Below are 18,694 nucleotides of genomic sequence, written 5' to 3'. Positions count from 1 at the left end.
TTACAACAATAAAAAACACAATACAATAGTGCAATAATAAAAAAGAAGTCGAACATCAACAGTAGATTAATAATAATAATAATTATTATTATTATTAAAATTAAAACCCCATTGTAACCCTAACAAACCCATTATAAAACCCCCAAAAACCATTGTAACAAACATGCATACCAGGCAAACATAATTTGGGCACGTCTGATATTAGGTCTTAACAGATTTTGAAAAGCCAGTAGAGTGGGAGCAGTGCAAACATCTGAGGGGAGTTGGTCCCATAGAGCCGGGGCAGCAACAGAAAAGACCCTCCCCCACAATCCCACCGACCTACATTGTTTAGTCGACAGGACCTGGAGGAGGTTGATTCTGTGTGATCTAATAGCCCTCTGGGAAATATGTGGCAGGAGATGGTCCCGTAAATAGATGGTCTCATTATTTGATCTCCAGTTTCAATATAGCAAATTATTTTTACATAACATTAAGACTATTATACCTTCTTTGGTCTCTGAATCTACAGCATTTCTACTTTTCATTAATGTTGGGCGAACCGAACCTGCAAAGTTCGGGTTCATGTTAAACTTTGCAATGTTCGGCATGCCGAACACGAACCTGAACTTTTTAAAAAGTTCGGATAAAGTTCGGGCCCGGGACGAGAGTGGAGAATCCCATCATGGGATTTCCCACCTCTTTTTGCTTGCGGCGCTGCAAGCAAAAGGAGGTGGGAAATTCCACGAAGGGATTCCGGGGGCGGGGCTTTGATGTCACGGAGACTACTTCCTGGCCAGCCGAAACGGGGAGGAAGGAGTCTCTGTGACATCAAAGACCCACCCCCGGAATCCCTTTGTGGGATTTCCCACCTCCTTTTGCTTACAGCACCGCTGCAGCATCCTTTTCTGTAAAAATAAAAGGAAGCAAAAGGAGGTGGGGAATTCCCCACCTCCTTGTTTATTTTTACAGAAAAGGACGCCACAGCGGCTTGCCACAAGCAAAAGTTCAGGTTCGGCGAACTCACCCAAACTTCACGGCAAAGTTCAGGTGAGTTTGCCGAACCCAAATTTCATTGGGTTCGCCCAACACTTCTTTTCATTTTTGAATCGGGCTATTGCAAGTCAACCTTCTACTGCCATAAGGCCACAAAAAGACTTAAGCTCCACTCATTTGTAGCAGGACAAGGATCTTCAAATATCCATTCCACCTGCCCCCTCCCAATTTGGGAGACAATCCTAAACATTAACATTGGATCTTCTTTTCTTTTCATAAATTATTATTCATCCAGCCTATCAGAAATGGGCTATGATATTATTTTAATGGAATGGGAGGAAACTGAATTGTTCCTTTGCACAAGTTAGCTATTTTTGGAGCCTCAGCTTAGTGTATTTTCCAGGACTGTAGAGATTCTTGATATGATATTTTTGGTCATTTTTTAAAAATTCATTGCTCAAAACTTAAACTTTCTTCCATATAATGCAGGTGTCTCCAACCTTGGCAACTTTAAGACTTGTGGACTTCAACTCTCAGAAAGTTGGGAGTTGAAGTCCACAAATCTTCAAGTTGCCAAGTTTGGAGACCCCTAATATAATGTCATGATGCTTTTTTTTTTTATCAACATGACTTTTCATGGATTAGTAAATTAAATTATGATTGTCAGTTTTCATGTTCAAATATTGGTCTGTTTCTCAAAATAGAATAACTGTGGGTTATTTTTCTTTCTTTACATTTGGTTCCGGTTCCTTCTCTCATTTCCCACCCCATCCTTCTTCTCTGTGATTTTTTTTAAAGTTGTTTCTATGAATATATAATTGGTTTGCGTACTTTCTCTTTCTTTTTAACTACAAATAATTTTTTTTAAAGAATAGGGAAATCCCTGGCTAGTTAATTTGCTGGAACAATGTGCTACTCCTAGAAAATGTCAATGACTAGATAAAATATCATAGGATAGAAATGGGTCCCTGTGTGTATTTCCAAGTGACCATAATTTTAATGAAGCTCTGTCTTTTAAATGTAAATGTTAACAAGTTGTCTCTTTGCGGTTCATTTTATCTTCCTTGTTTAACTTACTGCAGATTATGTTATTGTTGTTGTTTTTTGGAGAAGTTGTAATTATAATGGAGGTAAAGGAGTTTAAATTCCAAACTTGTTTACTTGTGAATACTTCCATTAAACCTGGGAGGCAAATAGGATAAATTGCCCCTAATTTAAACATATTAGCTGTTAGATTTTTAGCTGCCATCAGCCAATTGCAAAGCAAGAAATTGTCAGAAACGCAGCTCAAGTCCAAGTTGCTGATCCTTATATTAAATTAAGCAAACGACTAGGGCCACAAATTATAGTCTGAAATAACTTTAACAAATATCCACGCTACAAAAGTAGCTTAATACAATCAGAGCGCCAAGTGCATTTGTGCGTCACAAGTCAACTTTGTAAAGCTATAATCATATATTTCAATCGAATAACAAAATAAGAAACTTGTTTTATAACTGCATGATTCATTTAACAAATGCAATGATTTGCTTAACAGTCATGGCAAAAAGGTCATAAAATGGGGGCAAAACTGACTTAACAACTGCCTGGCTTACCAGTGGAAATGTTGGGGTCAATGGTGGTCATATGTCAAGGACTACCTATATCAGTGATGGCGAACCTTTTTTTCTCAGGTGCCAAAAGAGTGTGTGTGCGCACTGTCGTGCATGCGTGAATGCTCTCACCCATAATTCAATGCCTGGGGAGGGCGAAACCAGCTTCCCCCACTCCCCTGGAAGCCCTCTGGAGGCTGGAAACAGCCTCTCTCCCAACTTCTAGTGGGTCCAATAGGCTCGTGTTTTGCCCTCCCCAGGCTCCAAAGGCTTCTCTGGAGCTGGGGAAAGGTTAAAACACCTTCCACACACACCCTGGAGGCTCCCTGGAACTCAAAAGCACCCTCCCAGAGCTGCTGTGTGAGCCAAATATCATCTGGCTTGCACATACATGTATGCTGGAGCTGAGCTAGGGCAATGGCTTGTGTGCCAGCAGATATGGCTCCGCATGCTACCTCTGGCACCCGTGCCATAGGTTCACCATCACTGATCTATATGGAGCAAGTTTTCATATGATTCAGAAAAGGGATTTCAATCCTTAGCATCCAAGGGAAAATCAGGCCAGCAGAATAATGCAGAATACTAAAGTCAACAGTTTCCAGTGCTTTAAGCCACAAAGTTGATGTGCTGATTTTGAATACTCCACAATAGCAGCTAGACTTATAGTATATATACCACTTAAAATGCATTATAAACCTCTCTCAGTGGTTTACAGAATCAGCACATCACCCCCAACAATTTGGGTCCTCATTTTACCAAACTCAGAATGATGGAAGGTTGAGTCAACCTTGAGCAAGTGAGGATTAAATTCCTGGCTGTGGGCAGAATTTACCTGCAATGCTGCATTTTAAACACTGTGTCACCACGACTCCAGTATCGTTGTTTGGAAAAGCCTTGACCAAGCAATTAAACATAAAGTGCTAGGTCGGAAAAAGAATAATTATTTTCTCTAAGACTGGTTTGAACTACCCTGCAACCCAGAAATGATTGCGCTGTGGAAATGCCTGGTATTGCAGCATTACTGACTCCCTGATATGATTAGACATGAACCGTCATAATCTTGAAAGCAATGTTGATGCTGAGAGCCTGTGTCCTGACTGCATCTTCTCCCCAAAGAAATTAAATAAACTCCCTTGGTAAGAGAAATATCTAAACAATTCATCAGTAAGAGCAGACAGCAATGTTTGTTGCTTAACGTTCACTCAATAGTTTAACAATTAAGTAAATAACCAATAGGGAGGATGCAACGGACAGGGCTGTAAGTAACTAATTTCTCTTTAATCCTGGAGCTCCTATGTGTGGGAAAAAAACACGAACTTCCAGTTCAACTGTAAGTTGGAAAATGGAACATTTTCAGACCCCGAAGGACCTCCGGGGGGTTTGGAAGGCTATTTTTGGCCTCCTAGAAAGGCTCTGGAGCGTCAGAAGAGCAAAAAATGGGGCATTCCCATCCCTTCCAGAGCCTGAAAACAGGCTGTTTCCCAACTCCCAGTAGGCCCATAAGAAATCAGTTGGTCGCCATGCAAATGCTAAGATGATATGCCCACTAATGTGGCTCCATGTGTCACTTGTGGCACGCATGCCATAGGTTCTCCATCACGGTCCGATACCATTTTAGATAGATGGTTGTCCAGTGTTTTCTTAAAAAACTTCAGTGATGGAACATCTACATGCTCTTTGTGTTACTCAGATTCTTCCTACTACCGTGTTTCCCCGATAGTAAGACACCCCCGATTGTAAGACATATGGGGGGTTTCAGGGGGGTCGGCTAATATAAGACATACCCCGAAAGTAAGACATATGTCTTACTTTCGGGGAAACACGGTACCAAAAGCGAGGGTATATATTGGCAACAGGGCTGCGCTTTGAAGAGCGCCCGAAAGAGGGCAGCCTTCTCCAAGTGCCTCTTTTCCCCAAAAAATAAATCACCCCATCCGTGGAGATGGTAAGACTGAGAGAAGCCTCTCCCTCAGGAGGCCGTGCCTTCTCTCCAACGCTGCCTCACGCTGGCAACCCTGTTGGCTCGGTCGCATCCTTTCCGCCAAAACAAGAAGCGGAAGGAAAAGGAAAAGAGCCCCAAACTGGCCGCGGCTTCTCCACCACCACCCGGCCTGGAAGACGCGTGGTAGGAGGTGCAGGATTGCGCCACAGCTGGAGAAGCCCGCTGCCACCCGACTGAGAGAGGCTGTGCGGGAATAATCCACGGGCGAACTTTTCCCTCCATTGTTCTCCGGTCTTTCCCGAATGGGGGAGTGTGTAAAAAGCCAGCGGGTTTACAGCAACTCTTCTGATCCTTGGTGGGAAACGGGATGATGAGCGGCTGCAAGTTACGGCGTGTTGACTTTCGTTATCCTCTGTAAAAGTGGTTTCTTGGGAAGAAGGCGGCCCGCCAACGAAAGTTTTAATACTCGGGGCGGGACGCGGGTGGGGGGAATCCTCGCCATCCCACAAAAGACTCCAGGCTGTCATCCTTAAAAAACGTGTTGGACCCGCGCCGGATTTGCAACTTCCCAGGAAGGTAGGCAAAGGAGAGATCGGGGCTGCTGGAAATGTAGAGCAGCAAAATCCTGTAGGCGGGGAAATCACCTCGTTGCATCCAGTGGCACATTCCTAGGCCTGCTCGCCCGGCCTCTTGCCCGGCGGGGAGAGCAAAGGTGGCGGCGGGAGTAGCGGAGGCAAGGCGGAGACGAAAGAAGCGGCGGATAGCTGCGGCAAGGGCGCATCCGATGGCGCGTCCCACTTGGCTTCTTCCAGCGGCCTCTCCGCCGAGCTGAGCCAAAGCCACGAGGGCTCCAAGGCGGGGCTATGCCGGCTTGGTGGCGCCCATCTCCCCTTACAAGCCGGGCCAGACCGTTTTCCCGCTGCCGCTGCCGGCCAACATGAGCTACCCTGGCTCGTTAGCCGGAGCGTATGCCAGCTACCCCCCGCAGTTCCTGCCGCCGGGCGTGGCACTCGACCCCAGCAAAGCCGGCAGCAGGAGCGGCGGCAAAGCGTCGGGGTCCAGCCCTCTAGCCGGCACCTCGCCAGCTATCCGCCACTTCTTTCTTCTCCGCCTCGCCTCTGCTACTCCCGCTTCCGCCTTTGCTCTCCCCGCCGGGCAAGAGGCCGGGTGAGCAGGCCGAGGCGCTGGAACTGGGGCTGCCTGTCCTTGGCGTGAACGGTGGGCAGGTGGCGCTCGGCACCCGGAATCCCGTCTTCTCGCCACCGCCCGAGCTCCCTCCGGAGCTTGCCGCCGCCGCCGCGCTTCCTCCGCCGGCCGAGGAGTCCTTCTTATCCGCGCCGGGTTTGGAGTAAGGCTTGAAGCTGGGCTTGTCCTCGGCGCCGATGTCGCTGAGCTTCAAGGGTCCGCCTTTGGACGTCTCTTTGTCGGCGCCGCTGGACGCGACGCTGGAGAGCTTGGAAGAAGGCGACGGGTCCGGGTTGCCGATCTGGGAGCAGGTCTGTGCGAGGAGAGCGGGCTCTTCTTGGCGTCCAGCTGCACGGGGCCGTAAGGGGAGAGGAGAGGAAAGAGAAAGCTGGCACCAGGCTGCGTAAGGGAGACTCTCCTGGGCGCGAAACTCCCTCTCCAGCGCCGCGAACTGCTCCGACGCCTCCGACAGCCGGTAGCGCATCAGGAAGTCGCCGCCGGCTCCGGCGCCCGAAGAGGCCTCACCCGGGCTGAAGCCCGAAGATGAGCCGGCCCCGGTGCCCGGGACAATATAAGACATACCCCGAAAGTAAGACATAGTGGGGCTTTTGGGGATAAAAAGAAAGTAAGACACTGCCTTACTTTCGGGGAAACACGGTATATAGAATTCTAAACCAGGGGCAAGAAAAATGCTTCATTCAAGTAAAAAGGCTTTTGATTGGAAGATTTGAATTTATCTCACATAACCTGATTTTGCAGTGAACAGCACCCTATAAGATGCATATACAGAGGATACTGCTTTTTTAAAAAAAGAAAAAAGTCTCATTTCATTAAATGACCAATTTTCAATGAATAAAATGATAAACTAGACAATTACCAAAAGTAATTTATGCCCCACACAATTATGTACCTGTCAAAACAAGGAATTTGTATTTATATGCACAGAGGTTGCCCCTTTTCTCCAGGTCTACTTACTATATTAATTCTCCATAGGAGAACATGGAGGGAAACCCAGAAACAGGGACTGTGTCTGCTTTAGATCTTATGCTCTTCTATTAAATGGAAAGCTTTCTCTGATAATGAATTATTTTCTCACATTATCAGCGGCATACAGGGTGAAAAGAGAGAAAATAATTACATGGTGCTGAAATCTGTCTCCCAATTTCTTGGAAGTTTTGTTCATCTGTTTAAAAAGCTTCTTTTCTTCTATCTCTTCCTTAGTCTTCTTTACAATAATTTTTTGAATTTATCCTCTGGTTGCCAAGCCTGGTTGCCAAGGCTGTTTGTATTTTTCTGTTCCCTGTCTAGAAAGGAGACTAATATAGATCTATTTCAAGCTATTTTTCTCTCATCAAATAGCCATACCCTTACTGGGATTTGAACCTATGGAGTCTGCCCATAAGGCAGTAGCTTTAACCCCTAAAGCACAGGTTCTCCTCTTTTCAGCTTGTATCAGGGAAGATATATATAACGATATATATAACACTTCATTCAATATATATATAGTGAATGAAGCATTTTTCTTTCTCTGGGGACTAGGAGAGGGAATAAACTTCTCCCAGCACCCAGAGAAAAGAAAGGCTTTATTTGATCTGGGCAGTCCAGAGTGAATGAAGCTAGGAGAAGCGCCCAGAGAAAGGAAACACTTTATTTGCTCTGGGCAGGTTATTTTGCCTCTCAGGTGTTAATATGATACAGTTAATATGATTCCTGTTTAAGCAGTGGGTTGGACTAGAAGATCTCCAAGGTCCCTTCCAACTCTGTTATTGTTACAATGAGATTTTAAAAAGGCACATACAGATACCTTGTACAAAAGCTGTTTGTTTCCAAATCTGAATCTTAAGCCAAAAAGAAAGTGATACCATATTTATCTTAAACAGGAAAGAAATCCACCTTTTTTTTGGGGGGGGGAGGGGTCCCTATTTTGGCTTTATTTTTGAAAGTTCTTTTAAATTAGTATGTTTTTAATGTTTTTCATTATTATTAATCTACATGGATCTGTCTGCATGGGTCAATTTCATGGATCACGTGAAGGGTGATTGCATAGGAAGTAGTGGCTATAAATACCACATTGAAATAATGATAACACAGGTCTACAAGGGCTGGCCTGCCAATCTTGGGATGGAGCGCCCCTCCCTCACTTCTTCATGGTTAGAAAAGGGGAGGAGGGATGAAAGCAGCTATGGCTCCGGGGATGGGTGTGGCTCTAAGGGAGACTAGACCAAATTTTAAATCAAGGACCTCCCCACCCCGCCCATCAATGGTATTCCACTTTACCAATATTCAAATCTGACCACCTTATGCTACACATAATAATGGCTGCAAGGATTGCCTTTGTGCAATATTAGAAAAGAGACAGTAACTCACCAGAGGGTCTAGTGATTCAAAGAATATTTGAATGTTCAGAGATGGATAAACTAATATTAGAATTAAAGGATAAAGATGATTCAGTATACTATGCGGTATGGGACGATTGGTATGAATGGATAAACAATAGAAATAGGAATTATAAATGTACATAGAGTTAGATAGATTGTAAATAGAAGGCATTTAATGTACTGTATTTATTTCAATTGTATGCAGAATGTCACAGACTTGATAATTATGTGACAGAGATGTGTAAAGAAAAATTGTGTAATAAAAATAAATTAAAAAAAATAAAATTATTTTTATCACTGAAGCAAGCACAAGAATCCCATCCTCCATTTATGGTAATTTAATTGAAATAGTTATTTCTACATTCCTGCTAACTTATATTATGGTCCAGGTCAGGATTTCCCATTATTTTTAATCTTTTCAATATTTATAGTGAATACTAAACATTCTAATGCTAATCATTCTAACAGGACTAATAAGAAACATTTAAAAACCTTAGGGGAAACAGTGAATAATCATTTGTATTTACTAGCACTTTAATGAAGAACGTGAACCATAAAAACCATGGGCCCACTAACTCTAGCAAACCACACCACAGAGATATGCTCATAGTTGTTCTGGTTTCTGGTAGAAATTTAGCAATTACAAATAACTCATAAACAAATAATTTCATAAACAAGGAAACTCCATTTTATTCTCTTCTCTTCCGGATTCAAACACATTTCATACTGGCACATATCTCGTGGCCCGTTATCTTCCTTAATTGCATTTCTCACATTCCTTCTCCTTCTCCACTTAACAAGATTTATTTCCTAACAGCATGATCTCTAAGACAGCAGAACTGACTGTTAATCAACACAGAATACTTTTGCTTACTTGGGAGCGGCACGGAAAACCTCCATATTTCTCTTCGGCAACATTGAAACTCCACCCTTCTTCCCCACTGACCCCCTGACATGCCAAATACATCACTACAGTATTTAACCCATTCCTCTCCTTAATATCTTCTTCCAGACACCTGTTCTCTACGTTTTTGGGCCCTTCTGAATTTAAGGTTTACCCAGTGAGCGTCTGATTCTTCCTCGCTAGATCCTGAACTCATAGCCCCATCCTGTGGCTGGCCTCCCACCTGTTCTACTACCTGTAATCCCAGGGGCCCCACTAATTCATAAACACTATCTGTATCAGAGTCCTCAATTTCTTCTTCATCCTCCAACTGACCAGGAGTATGTACAACAATAGTAAGTAATGGTCTCTATAATAATGCTTTGAAAAAAGCAAATTGAAGGAAAAAATGAATGTATCAGTGCATGCATTTGATTTTTGGATGCACTACTCAACCACATCTCTGCAGAAATGCAATTTTAATGTAGCTTCATGCAAGAAATGTTATAGAATCCAAGACTGAGCTGTTTTGCGTTTTTGGTCTGCAGACATATTATAAACAAGGTAGGACAAAATGAAAGAACTTGCGCCGAAAAGTCCCAAGTGTAGCTAATACCATTGATCAAGTTTGAAAGGTTGCACTTAGAAATGCAGAAAAACATAATACCCTAAATCATCAGTTTTGAAGGTGGGCCTCATCTTCTTTTAAACCTGTCTCAGTAGAAATTGAAAGGCGAGACTGCACCTGGAAGAGAATCTAATTTCTATGGAAATTTAAAAGCCAAAATTTCTTTCCAAGATTAAAGGCAGAAATATATTTGTATTTTAAAGGATGCTGCAGGCAGTCACAGCCATATTTCACAACTATTAGACTAATCGTATTAGTGGTTGCAAAAATGAGCAATACTTGATGGTACTTTTAGTGTAAATATAATTTGATGCACTTCTGAATTAGTCACTTGTAATTACATTTGCAGATCTGAACAGACAAAGAGCATCCATGCTTTTAAACTTGCAAGTTAGAATCCTTGGCCTCCTCATCTGAATATCATTGTTAATATATACAATATTTGTTGCTGATAAACATGTTCGACATAAGTGGTAATTGTTGGTGCTCCAATTAGCATCCGAGAAATAAATCAGTCCAAACCTTGGCTTTCTTCCAAGTTCCAATTTATTAACAGAGCATGTTGGTTATGAACTGTAGTCAACCCGATACTAACTTTTCTCACAGTTTTCCACCCAAGTTAAGGTTCATCTGCTGTCCCCACACCCACAAGTTCATCACATGGACCACTTCAGTTCTCTCATTATCCATGATCCTCCCCTGTACTTCCAGCTGCAGTTGAACAAAGGATGACTTTGAATCTCTGGAAAGAATTTTCTTGTGGCTAGTACTTTCCCTCTCATGCAAGCATCCCTCCCCAATATTGTGGTAATCCAGGTGTCTTTGAACATTTATTTTATGTGAACTAGTACATCATCCCTGAAAATTTTTGAAAACCATCACAATGGCAGTATGACGGCACCATGCTATGTACTTGTAGAATATTATGTAACATTCTTCAAACCACAAAAATATTTTTAAAGCTGTTTCATCTTGCCAGATGTGATGAGATTTTGTCACTCCCATCTATAATCTTGTAAGGATTCTCAATCTCCAAAATAATGCCCATTTACATAGAACCATATGCAGGAGGTGGTTTGCAGTACTCTCAATGATCACAGTGATCCCTGGACCATTACTTAGCAAATTGTTCTGTTCAGATTCTGTAGTTTTTTTTAAAAAAATATGATTTTATTTCATGTTTAATACAGCTGATAACCATTAGTAACAGGCATGCATAGATTGTAAACAGATGGCAATAGCATTTAGACTTATATATCGCTTCACAGTGTATTACAGCCCTCTCTAAGTGGTTTACGGAGTTGGCCTATTGCCCCAACAATTTGGGTCATTTTATCAACTTTGGAAGGGTGAATCAATGTTGCGTCAGGTAAGATTTGAACTGTCAAATTGCAGGCAGCTGGCAGTTAGCAGAAGTAGCCTGCAGTACTGCACTCTAACCACTGCACCACTATGGCCCATATACAGCATACTTTGAGTTTATTTTTAATATGAGGTATGAATTCAGCCATTATGATTACCAGAATTAATATCTTAACATTATCCGTTAATGGCTTGTTTAACAATTTCTCGATAAAAGGAACGGTGATTTTTGTAGTACGTGAATCTAGCTGGCATATATTGAGATAATTACAATTACGCTATAAATTTTATTACTACACTCATTTATTCTTACACAAATAAAGCTATTGCATTTCAAAACTGGATGTTTTGGATAAGGAGGTCAGAATATGTGGAAACTATAGTAAAATAGGAGTAGGGGACATATTTTTTATAGCAGAGACTTATTTCAGACAAGGATTTCTAAAAAAAAGAAATAGGAAGCAATTTGATGAAGTTATTTTGTTGGGGGGGGGGGCTTTCTCACATTCCCAACAAAAGAAACAGGCCACATTAACAGAGCAGTTACTAAACCAGAATAATTCTAGTTTAGACTTTTATACACAATTTTACTATAGATATCAATGCGTACTACAGACTCATGATGTTAACTGAAATTGAATTGTTCCTGTGGATTATCATCATGGTGCTACAAAAAAATGTTTCCTGGTGGCAAATCAAATGTCTATATTTAAAAACGAAGGCCAATAGTTTATATATCCTATAATTTAAGATACTGTTAATGGTCTCAAGGGTGCAAGGCATCCTCTCAGAAATTAGTAACTGTATAAGATTTAATGATACAAGCTACTGAACTTTTCCCTTAATGTTCCCTTTTCCCATCATGTGCCTTGATTATGATAGCTTAATAGTTATAAAATATAATAATTATTAAATATAGTATATAATTATCTAATTATAATTACATAATAAATAAGGGGAAATAAATAACTGCTCCTTTCAACTTTATTCCATCCTCATGAAAGTCCTCATGGAAATAAAAAACAACAACATTCAATATAGATTAAACAACCTATTCAGTAAATCTGGCATTGGAGTCTTCTCTCTCAATCTCACCATGTCTATAAACTAAGAAAAAGTTCTAAGTTCCAAAAAACATATTTTTTTTTAAACACTGTATAATGCCTAGGATAAAGTGACCAGATTTTTACACTGGTAAAAAGGGACACCATTGACCCGGGAGGGGTGTGTGTGTTGGCCTATATGGAGCAAAAAAAATATCTCTTTCTTCCCCACTCCTTCCTTCCTCTTTTTCTCTCTGTCTTTCTCTCTCTTCTTCCCTCCCTTTATCTCTGTTTCCCAATTTCTCTCTTTCTTTCTCTCCTTCTTTCTTTCTTTCCTTCTTTCCTTCTCCTTCCCCCTCTCTCTCATTCCTTCCTCTTTTTTCTCTCCTTTTTTCTCTCTTTCTCCCTAACTCTCTATTTATTTATTTCTCTCTCTCCCTCCTTTATTCCCTCTCACTCTTTCTTTCTCTCTCTCTTTCTCCCTTTCTATTTTTCTCCCTTTCTCTTCCTCTCTCCCTCCCTCCCTCCTTCCTTCCTTCTTTCTCTCCCTTCCTCTCTTTTCTCTCTCTCTCTCCCTTCCTCCCCCTCTCTTTCTCATTGTGGGTGAAAAGAGAAAGACGATTCCTCAAGTCTTTAGGGTCTCTCACACGTTTTCCCAGAGACCGTCTGGCAACCCATATGTTCTGTTTTAATATCTCTTTTTAAAAAGTTAATAAATAAAATAAGTTTTTGGCATATATCGCTCGTGTTGTATGGATGCTGTATGGGTGAATAGCCCTGAAAAAAATAGTTAAAATTTAAAAAAATGGAGTAAAAGGGAATAGACCCTAATAAAAAAGAGTCACCATCATTAGCTGTTTTGAAGCAGAAACTGAAAACTGGAATAATTTCCAGTTTGATTGGTGGAACATTATTTTTAGAAGAGTTCCATGTAAATGCTCTGATAACTCTCAATGAGTACCTCTTGGAGCTAAGGCAGAAGGAATTCTCTCCCCTTCCCTCACCTCATGTTCTCACTGCAAAATAGAGAGTGTCAGTTAATATCCATTTCTTTTTAACCCTGTGACAATTTTATATTTTCCTTTCACAGTTCATTTCCTTTCATTTTGTCATCTTTGCTGCAGGGGTTCATCTGGACAACTATGAATTTAATATATAGTCAATGCTGCATATGATACTCAAATTTGGATAGTTAATGTACAGTCTTTAGCTTCTGGCTCTTGGAGTTCAAAACTGTAGCAAGTACATTTTCTGTCTTTGCATCATTGCTCTTAGAAGTGAATACAAATGCCTTTGTTGAAGTACAAAGCATCAAATATTTACACATTTTCTACTTTGGTTTTCTTATTTTAGCACACTTGGGGAAGCTATTGATTTCTAGTTAAACATGACTGGATTCAACGTTTGCCATTAATAGTCCAATATATCAGAGTGGATTGTCCTTAGGTGCTACTCAGGAAGTGTGTGTGTATGTGTGTGTATGTGTTCGTGCATGCGTGCGTGCAAACATTATGCCTGTGCATTTGTTTTGTACCATAATAAGCCAAAGTTACTAAGTACTCTCTGAAATTGTAAGATACAGAACTAGATACAGTAAATGCATACACTGTCTTAAGCATGCATCTAGTCAGATTGGTCATCTATCTGTCTGTCTGTCTGTCTGTCTGTCTGTCTGTCTGTCTGTCTGTCTGTCTTTCTGCCTGCCTGCCTGCCTGCCTACCTACCTACCTACTGTACATACTCCTGGTCAGTTGGAGGATGATGAAGGACTTGAGGACTCTGATACAGATAGTGTTTATGAATTAGTGGTACGTCCTGGGTTACAGGTAGTAGAACAGGTGGGGGGCCACCCACAGGATGTTACTATGAGTCCAGAATCTAGTGAGGAAGAAACAGATGTTCGCTGGGTCAATCCTAAATTCAGAAGGGAACAAAAATGTAAGGAACAGGTGTATGGAAGAAGATATTAAGGGGAGGAATGGGTTAAATGCTGGAGTGATGTATTTGGTATGTCAAGGGGCCAGTGCGGAAGAAGGGTGGAGTTTCACTGTTGTAGTGCTAAAATGAAAGGTGTTTTCGTTCAGCTCCCCGAGCAAGCAAGTTATTCTGCGTTATTTTACAGTCATTTCTGCTGTTTTTTAATCATACTGTGAGTACATAAATCTTGGTAGACGGAGAAGGCTGGGAGGAATGCATGTGGAATGTAATTAAGAGAGATAATGGGAGAAAAGGAATGTGCTAGCATGAACTGTATTTTGAATACAGAAGTGAAGAGAATAAAGATGGAGGTTCTTTGTTTATGAAATACTGCATTTAGTAAGAATTATTTTTAATAGCTAAAATTCTACCAGAAACCAGTACACTACCTACCTACCTACCTATCTATCTATCTGTTTGTTTTTGTAGATTTTCACAGGTGCAGGTATGTAGGTCTTGGCATATTCAGGTTTCTTCCCATGTAAGTTTCAGAGATTCCTAGTGATGTTTTGACGAATGCCACAACTACTCAGGATGTCATCCATAATCTCCAAACATCAACTAATATGCATATATCAATTGCATCAATTACTCAAGGTATTACCCCACCAACTAACCAGGAAGTTTCAACACAGCTTGCAACAGCTGAGCCACCACTCCACACACACACACACACACACACACACACACACACCAGTATTTATAGAGGGCTGGCAGCTCAGATCACGCTTTGTTTGCCCGAGCACAAGGCCGAAAGCACCAGCCTTAAGATGATGAGTGGGACCTCATTGAAACATCACCAGGAATATCTGAAACTTACACGGGAAGAAACTTGAGTATGCCAAGACACGTATGTGTGTGCATGTTTGTCTGTTGCTCTTCTTCTCTGTATCCATCCATCCATCCATCCATCCATCCATCCATCCATCCATCCATCCATCCATCCAGGGATGCTACACTAGCAATGCTGAATGATCTGGACTGCCAAATCATGATAATTTCTCCCACAGTTCTATTGCTTCTGTAGAAGTTTTGGTCCATAAATGTAAATTGTAGAATGGACAACTAAACATCAACTTTAATCAATAATGAAAAATATGATGTTTGCCTAGCAATTTTAAGCTTCCCTGGGCTCCTTTTCATTTTAAGAAAAAGACTGACTCTCAGTTGGAAAAAAAACCCCTTTAAATCCATAAAACAGTGTCTTCCACAAAATAGCTGTGTTTTGCCTGCATAAGGAGCATCTCAGTTTGAAAACATGACAGTCATCTTAATGGAGGCATGGATCGTCATAATCTACTTCATTGGGTGCTTCACAGCATCTCAAAGATCCGTCTGACTATGATAATAAGCAGGCACAGGTGTCTTTTTCTACCAGTTTTGGTTTGTGACTGGAAGAATTTGTTTGTTCTTTGTTTGTTTGTTTGTTTGTCAAAACATGTACAAGATAATAGGTATGGTATGAACATAAACAAAAGCAAAGTATTTATAGGTAAATTTGGACAATAGGACAGTAGGATAGGGATGGTAAGCACGACAGTGCACTTATGCACACCGCTTACAGACCTCTTAGGAATGGGATGAGGATGAGATTAACAGTAGACAGTCTAAGGTTAATTAGAGTTATATATAATTTAATGACTCTTTGCATTTCAAGCAAAAGGATATTGTAGTAATCTTCAGCAGTATTACAGTCAGAGAACAATCTTTGCCAATCAAGAGATGAGAGATCAGCATATATTATATCATAGTTGGCTTTTTAAAAGTTGTAATTGGTTATACTTTTATTGTGGTCATTTTTGTAAGGACATATATTGAGGCAAAAGTCAATCATGCTTTGGTCACTGCTGGAAAAGGGCTCTATTATTTGTAGTCCATAAATTGAGTGTAAACTGTTGCAGAAGATGAGATCAAGACAATTGCTGAGACTAGTATTGCTTGTTACTAACTGTTCAAGCCCTAGATTAGTAATAGCATTGTAAAGGGCTGACTGTATGGGTTCAGTTGAACATTCATTTAGGGCTCAGTTAATATGAGGTAGGTTGAGATCGCCAAGAAAATGAAAGAATTTGGATAGGGGATTGCCTATGTTAGGTTAGCTTGTTTGCATGTGTGATGTCGTAATCAGGGGCTGTGTATTATAGTAGGAAGAAAAGTGTGATATTTAAGGTCAGTTCACAGATGGTGGTTTCTGGAAGATCAAGTTCATGTCTAACTTGGATATTTTTAAGGATTAGAGATTTTTTTTGTAGAACATGGCAACTCCACCTCCGCTACGGGTTTCAAGATCAGACCAGTAAATGTGATAATCTCTTACTGTAATAATGGAGTCAGGCTTCTGTGCTATTAGAACAGTTAAAAGTGTGTGTATGGGGCATGCAAAGTCATTTGAAGTAGATACTGTGCTTCCTTTTCAGAAGCTAAAGCTTTCGAAGCTGCTTCAAAGAGTTGCTTCACATGAACATAACATAATACAAGGGTTACCCAGAAAGTAATGCACCACATTTTTTTTCTCAGCCTACAATAATGGTAGGAATTTGAAACTCTAGATATACATTATTGAATTGTCAGGACTGCATGTGTAAACTTTGCATTTTTTCAGACATATAGCATAGCTGTAGCAGAGTTTTGAAATGGTTTCTGATGTACGTTACAAGCAGCATGTCGTCATTGAATTTCTCAATGCAGAGAAAGAAACTTTTGGGAACATTCACAAACGTTTGTGTACACTTTATGGAGAATCTGCAGTGGACAGAAATATGGGTGAGGGTGAGGCCATTAGAAGACAGTGCACAGTGCAGAAATGGCTTTGTTACCAGAACAAGGAGTGATACTGACAAGGCATACATGTCCTTGTGTCTCACTGGAGGAAGGCCATAGAACAGGTCAGAGATTAAGTGAAAAAATAGGGAGTATAGAAGAAACATCATTCTTTCTTGTATTTAAGTTTCATTGTGTTCAATAAATGAATGTTGAAGAAAAAAATGTGGTGCATTATTTTCTGGGCGAACCTCATAATAGAATAATACAGTTGGAAGGGATCTTGGAGGTCTACTAGTTCAAATTCTTGCTAAAGCAAGGGTTCCTACACCATTTCAGACAATGGCTACCCAATCCCTTCTTTCAAACCCCCAGTGATGGAGCACCCACAATTTCTGAGGGCAAGCAATTCCACTGATTATCTATTCTAACCGTCAGTGAACTTCTCCTTATTTCTAGGTTGGTTCTATCCTTGATTAGTTTGCATCTATTGCTTCTTGTCCTGCCTTCAAGTGCTTTGGAAAATAGGTTGACACCCTCCTCACCATCATCTCTCTCAGAGAAAAGCATATTTTGGAAGATTGGCAAATCTTTGGTAAAGTGGCATCATAAGGTCTATTATTCTTATGAATCTTATACTGCAGTGCATTGTTTGCAAATGGAACCATCTTCTTGTTTAACATCTGCATTCACACAATCACATTCATTCTGTTGGTATTTCAGTTGATCTCCTTTTATAAGATGAACCCCACAGTGCCAGGTCATTAAGAACTGAGGTAAATAAAGTGGAATTTCTAGATGTGAAAATTGAAAAGAGTATTAGTGTTCCCCAGTAATTAATCTGGGAAATACACAGCATTTAAATGCTGCTAGAGCTGTGATACTAAGTGTATTTATATGGATATAAAGTTAACTACAATTAACGGGGATTTATTTCTCTATAAATGTGCCAATTTAAGAAATTGAGCGTGGAAGAGGACTATTCACCTTCTTATTGCTTTGCTTGCAATCTCTCTTTTTCAGTCTGTCTCCTGCCCCCAACCTCCAATATTCATATTTACAAATTAGAAGAAATTGACTGGAGTACAGGTAGTCCTCGACTTACAACCACAATTAAGGACAAAATTTTTGTTCTTAAGTAAGACTTTTTAAAAGTGAGTTGTCTCCCATTTTACAACTTTTCTTGCCACAGTTGTTAAGTGAATCACTGCAGTTGACAGGTTATTCACCTGGTGGTTAAGTGAATTTGGTATACCCATTGACTTTGATTGTCAGAAGGTTGCAAAAGGAAATCATTATAAGCCATGGTGGTGCAGGGGTTAGAGTGCAGTACTGCAGGCTATTTCTGCTGCTGTCAGGCTGAACTCTTTAACTCCTGCCTGCAGTTTGGCAGTTCAGGCTCCAGGTTGACTCAGCATTCCACCCTTCTGAGGTGGGTAAAATGAGGACCCAGATTATTGGGGGTAATAGGCTAACTGTATAAAACTGCTTATAAAACTTCATAAATAACAAACTCAAGGACTCGAGACCCCTCCCGCCACTAAAAGGACCCAATAACAAAAAAAAAATTATGATGAAAGGGACAAAGTACAACTTGAGTACAGCTGTGCACAGTCTAAAATCCCAGGGTGTATAAAAGGGGGGAGGGGATTGGGACATTCCCTTTGCAGGAAATCAATGTTTTATCCTTCGAAGGATAAGAGCACATTAAGAGTTTTTGCCTTTCGTACAAACATATCTTTCTGAACAACGTAGTGTTAAGAAGCCTGTGAGTAATTTTGCTTTGGAATCTTTGTTTTGAAACTTTGCTGGTCAGTTCTGCCACTTGCTTTGAATTTTAGCAGCCAAAGGACATTCCTTTGTTCTAATTTGTGTTTTTCAACAAACCTGAGTGTACAATAGACTATTTCATTTCAAAACCCTGTGCATGAGCCTTAATTGGAAGTTAATTGCTGCTCATTTGCCATGT

The sequence above is a fragment of the Erythrolamprus reginae genome, chromosome 2 (genome assembly GCF_031021105.1).
Source record: "Erythrolamprus reginae isolate rEryReg1 chromosome 2, rEryReg1.hap1, whole genome shotgun sequence".
NCBI lineage: Eukaryota > Metazoa > Chordata > Lepidosauria > Squamata > Dipsadidae > Erythrolamprus > Erythrolamprus reginae.
The sequence above is the reverse complement of the archived record's forward strand: the minus strand, read 5'-3'. Positions refer to the sequence as shown.